Below are 5883 nucleotides of genomic sequence, written 5' to 3' on the forward strand. Positions count from 1 at the left end.
GCCTCCGCATGCCGCCCGTCTGAGGCGCTGCGGACGTTCATCCGTCCCCCCGCCGCCAGCGCCGCCTTGTAAAGACGGCTTATTTTTCCATTCTGCGGTTAACAATGAAGAAATTCTCGCCCAGGCTATTTTTGGTCCTGCTGGAGCCGCACGCTGTTTCCTCAGGGCCCAAAGCTCATTGTTTTTATTCGCTTAGATGAAACAATTGTAGTCTACATGGGACATATTTGTTTTCCAGTTCCTCAAACCGTTATTGCCTTTTCCTGTTCCCCTTGAGAAAATGGACCTTTGATACCCTGCCAGGTTGCATTATTGAATTCCCTGCCCATTTCAGGGTGAAATCCTGACAAAGGCAGGCGCGTCTACTGGAGGGGGAAAAAAAAACAACACAGAAAAAATGTGGAAGAAAACCTTACTCTGGAAAAAAAGCAAGCTGCGTAATAGTGAAGGAATGAGGTAGTGTGAGTCATCTCACTCATGAGCGCTTCATCTGGTCGAGTTCTCACCCATCCAGGAGGGAGTTCGCCAGGCCCCGTTTACATCCCACAGCCAGTAAGCCCAGCCAGGGGTATAGCACCGAAAACAAAACTGTATATAGTCATCTCCTAGCATATACGAGAAACGATCTCACGGTTGCCCTCAGTAGAAGCATCAACTGTCTCTACTTGCATTGTATCACGAACGACACCACTGAATCCAGCCTCATCTATGTCCACAAGGAGGTTTGGAAGACTTAGGTCCACAGGCTCCCCTAAACACCCAGTTCCTCCTTGGAAGACCCCTTCTCATGGTCCGTGCTTCATACTACTCTTACCATACTTTTCCTCCAGCTTCCTCCTCAGAACAACTCCTTTTATCCTCTGAAACTGGGGTTGATCTCAGTTCTTCCCTGTTTGCCCTCCAGTTCACACTTTTTAATCTTCTGTGGGACTTCCGTGTGCCATTACAAATCTTGAGGGTACTGTAAGAGTGAGAAAAAAGAAACACATGCTTTTTGGATGTAACCCGGTTCCTTTTTCTTAAAAACTCTGCAGCAGGGGGAAGCAGGTTAATTAATTTTCACTTAAAGTTTGAATTAGTCTTAATTCAAATGTAACTGTACATGCACATCTAGGGCTCCGGGCTTTTTTCCTCAGCTCTGCTACCGACCGATTCAGAGAACGTGACAGTTTCCAGGTTTGTACCCACAGAGACTGACTAACTCTCAGCACACTTCTACCCTTGTTTTGGATAGAGAGTGTTAGAAAGACAGAGGGATCACAAAGACAATGGCTGTTGCTATCTTATCAGAGGGAAGAAGACGAGGTGCTATTATAAAGGATAAGCTTTCAGTAATGAATCTCTCTTTTTCCTGTAGACTACACAAGGCCACACATGCTGCCTGTGCTGAATTTGCTTGAAGGTCACTCTAGATAACTGAATTTGATGGATTTTCTGGAGACGTCAGTCCCACTCCTACTAAACACTTTTAAGTCTGGAGCTGATGTTCTTCCATCACTCCATTACACTCAGTCTCTCGTAATTTCTCTGTTGTATTTATGAGCAAATCTGACAATTTAAGTGCTTTCCTTGAAGTTTATGAGATGATGAAGTTCAGAGAACCAGGAGATGCAATGAGCTAGTGAGAAATAGCATCCGACAGAAGCTCCTACCAGGCCTGCCCATCACATAGAAGTCTTTTTGAAAAACTATGTGTTGTTTAGATCTGTTGTAAGGAGTAAGGCAGCAGGGAGGCTAGTGAAAAGTTGGATTATTATAAGCTCTGAACTGTTTACTTGTAAGACCCCAATCCTACAGACTTTCTGCATTAAAAAAAGAATCAGTGTATGCAGTTTTCCTGATGTCAGTAGAAGTAATAGTTGTGAACAAAGATGCTTTTCAATATATAGCTTGCAAAATTATGCCTGAAGCTTTGACTTATATCTTTTTTTTAAATTTAAAATGTTTTGCTTGTTTTCCATCATGTGCCATTTAAAGATTCACAAGAAAGCATTTAGTTGCATTGCTACCAACATAACTGTGAAGCAGCAGTGTGTACCAGAAATTCAAAATTCAGCCCAAGAGTCAAAATACTTTGGCCACCTGTGCTTAATTCTGCTGTTACCATAGCAAGACTGTTTTTCATATGATTTGTGTAACACTCAGTATTGAATTAAATCTTGGAAGTACATTTTCTACTGCAAAATAGCTTTTTGTGGTTAAAATACTGTTTGCAACAAAACCTCCTCTTTTCATGTCACGTCACACGCTGAAACAATGGCAAAAAGATAAATCGCTCCAAATCTAATTTTAACTGCTGCAAATTTTGTAATAGGTTCACTAATTTCTATAATGTTTAGAAGACTGTATATAACAGCTATAGGCTTATAGCTTCCAGATTTCTGACGCAACCTTCACTGGCATTTCTGGGTTCTATAAGCAGCATGAAGCAGAGTATAAATCTCTCCAAAAGGGTTGCTTACTCCACCCTTCCTTTGTTTCGAAGTAGTTTCTGATTTTTTGCCTTTAGGGTTTTTGTTAATGTTAGATCATTTCCATTGTTTATCTCCAGAAAAGTGTTTCCAGGCCATTCTGCAGTCATCACTGTTCTGGGAAGGCCTATGAAAAGGTGAAGGTTATATGTTTCTCCAGCAGATGTGGTCAGAAATACATGATTGTCATCAGCATCATACACCTATATCTAATTCCTTTGCTCTCTAACAGTTTTCTCCCTATTCATTTTCATTGCTTAATCCATCAAAGATTTCCCAAGGGGCTGAATATATCTTTCCATGCTGTGGACTCATAAAGAATGCACCAATGAAATAAATAGACTAATGCTATTAATACGGACAGTGTTCTGGAGCCAAACCTGGAGCCAAGAACCTAGCAGCTGCACAAGGCATCCATGCAAGTGGCCTTGGGAAACACAGATGCCTCTGGATGCCTGAAGATTCCTAAGAATCTGCCATGAGGGATTTACAGGCTACTCCATGATGGGCAAAATCCCTCATTCCTGAGCAAAAGATCAGGAAGAAACTCTGCAAAGGGTTGCTCATGGATCCACCCTCTCAGAGCATCTCCTGTGGGTTTTTCCACGGAAGGAATGGACCAACAAGCAGTGTTTATAGAAAAACCTTTAGGCTGGCTGAGACCTGCAATGAATCTGCCTGCAGTTCTCCAATCTATGAACTCCACCACTACTGTGCTGTTCAGTATCTGCTCTTGATATGAAGTGGGGAACAATCTCATGTGATAAATAAATATAGAGGAATGAATAGCCTCATCTTCATCCCACTGCCTTGTCTCTGAACCAAGAAAAAGCTGACTTGTCTAGCACTGACTCTGCAGAAGCTGTGACAGTTTGTACAGATGCTCTTTATGTTAAACATTACTCTGTTTAATGCATCAGGACCTGAGAGATCTGGGTGCTGGCTTTGTCAATGGTTTATGTCGTGAACCAGAGTAAAACACTGGATTTGCAACAGTTTTAACACCTGTACAAAGGAATTAAGGATACCTCCTTTGCAAGTTGCTTTCATCCACAGATAAAAAAACCTATATCCAACACATGCATTAGTATCAGTGCCACTTAACAGATAACATGGAGTTGCAAAAAGTGAATCTATTTTTAAGTCTACTTTTCTTGGCTGCACATAGTTCCCTACTCAATATGGTGCCACTGAGCTGCTGCTGCTGAGGATCATCAGGCCTTACCTGTACGGATGAGGGCAAAGAATCCTGATGACAGACCTCATGGATACAAGGATAAATGTAAAAGGTGAAACACAGTCTGGTGTAAAAACAGGCTGAAAACGATCAGCTAATGCAGCTGAAGGAATATTTGCATGAAAAATTATGCTATTTCAGAACCTGTGGTGTATCTATATACATACATGAACACGAGTCTATATACTTGCGTATGTGTGCTCTGTGTTCACAGGGACTGTCTTACTGGGTTATAGCAAAGAACTAGCTGAAAGTAGGGACTGCAAGGAGAGGCTGAGTTGAATGTGTGTGTGTTTCTTTATAGCTTTGGATTTTTCTTACAGTAAGAGCTTCCTCCTAAATCAGCTTAACATGAAATGCTGTTTATGGAGGGTAGGTTAAAACCAGTTGCCTATTGAGTGGCTGCAACAAAACTATTCAGCCAGCAGGGGAGGAAGATGATCTTTGTAGCTGCTGTTGTTTTCCTGATGAATAATTATGCCACCTCCAGCTGGCTGCCAAAGACCCTTTCTTTAAAAGCCATATGTCCTCTCTAATAAAGGAGATCATCATCACACCTCCTTCAGGCTTCCCTCATTCTGCTGTACTTATGCCTGATTTCATTTGGTTCATGCAGTGGTACGGCTGTAGGATGATGGCTTCCCTGAGCTAGTGCTTAGAGAAAACACGGTCTAGGGAAAAAGGAAAGATTGTCTGGGACAGCCTGGGTCTGTGCCTCTGTGATTCCTGGAATGTTACTCACTGGGTAGCTCATACGGGTTTTCTTTTTAAATAACTCTTTAAAGGGTTGCTGGAATCCAAGTTACTTTAGATCTGCCATAAAGTGGCAGTGTTTCAGGGCACTCCCCCCAGATTAATCATTTTCACATTCTGAAATCTGTCAACTGTACCTTCAGGCACTGCCAATTCAAGCAAATACAAAAATAGTAGTCACAACACCTCAGGGTATGATTTCATCAGATCTTCTACACTAAGCAGGTCTGACCTGCTCAACATTTATCTGGGAGACCTCCAGAGAACAGAAAGAAATGTACAGGAAGGGGAAGATCTTGTGAGGCAGCTGAGATTTCTTGCCAGTATAAATCATACAACATCTCTGGGAATTTAAACCTTGGTTGTTTAAAAAATAGCACTGCTTCTGCTGCGACCGGCCTATATCGGTGCTGAAGCAGCGTGTGACTAGAGATGCTACCTTCCAAAAGGGATTTAAAACTCAGATTCCGCAGTTCTTTTCTCAAATTCAGGTTGTTAACTATGGCCACATTCCATCTCAAGGCAATGAATTACATACTGTTTCCAATAGTCTTGAATGTCAAAATTATTCTTCACACCTCCTACTAAAGCACACAGTCACTGCCATATTCCACTTCAGACAAGGCTGTATTCAGCGAGGAGTCTTACATCCACAGTTAGCAAAGGAGTTGAAATCAGACAGAAATATAAAGTTAGTCTTCTGTTTATTCAGAATGAAGCTGAAATCCAAGAAAGATCTAGGGAAACTGCCAAGGCCTGTAGGGCCTCTCAACTAATCTGCCCGAGCAGACCCTGGTACTCGTATGAAATCCAATCGCATGAAATTGTGACTTACATCCCCTACAACATTGTTGCCTTGCAATGCAAATAGTGGTTCCACAGATTTCCACAGTCCCTGCATATGCACATTACTCTCAGCTTCTTCCCAGGCCCCCACTGCAATGTCATAGCTTCCTCCATAGTTCCCCGCAATAATCTCCTCAACCCATGTTCCCTGTCTACACACTTTTGGCCTGCAAGAGATGGTCCATACTGTGGATAATATGAAATTACATCCCTGTTAATAAGCCAGCCAGTTTAAGACTATTCTTCAGATTCTGCTCACATTTCCCCTTTGGGGATCCTAATGTTGGCCTCCTTTCATTACCCTGAAATTGGGAGGCATTTAATATTTTTTAAATTCTGCCTCTGACAATGCACTTGAAACTGAAACCCTCTCCTAGACAGGGACTGACCAATTCAAAACACTTAACTTTCTTAGAAAAAACGGCTAAAAAGAGCCATAAGAGACAGGAAATCCTTTAAAATGGAGAAGATGGTCTTGGGGACTCATTTGCATGCTATGGGAGCTTTGTACTTCAGGCAGAGTTTTAACTGTGAACAAAGATCTTAAATAGGAATTTATCCCAGTGGCATCATGAA

Source organism: Pygoscelis adeliae, unplaced genomic scaffold (genome assembly GCF_000699105.1).
Source record: "Pygoscelis adeliae isolate BGI_AS28 unplaced genomic scaffold, ASM69910v1 Scaffold22, whole genome shotgun sequence".
Classification (NCBI taxonomy): Eukaryota; Metazoa; Chordata; class Aves; order Sphenisciformes; family Spheniscidae; genus Pygoscelis; species Pygoscelis adeliae.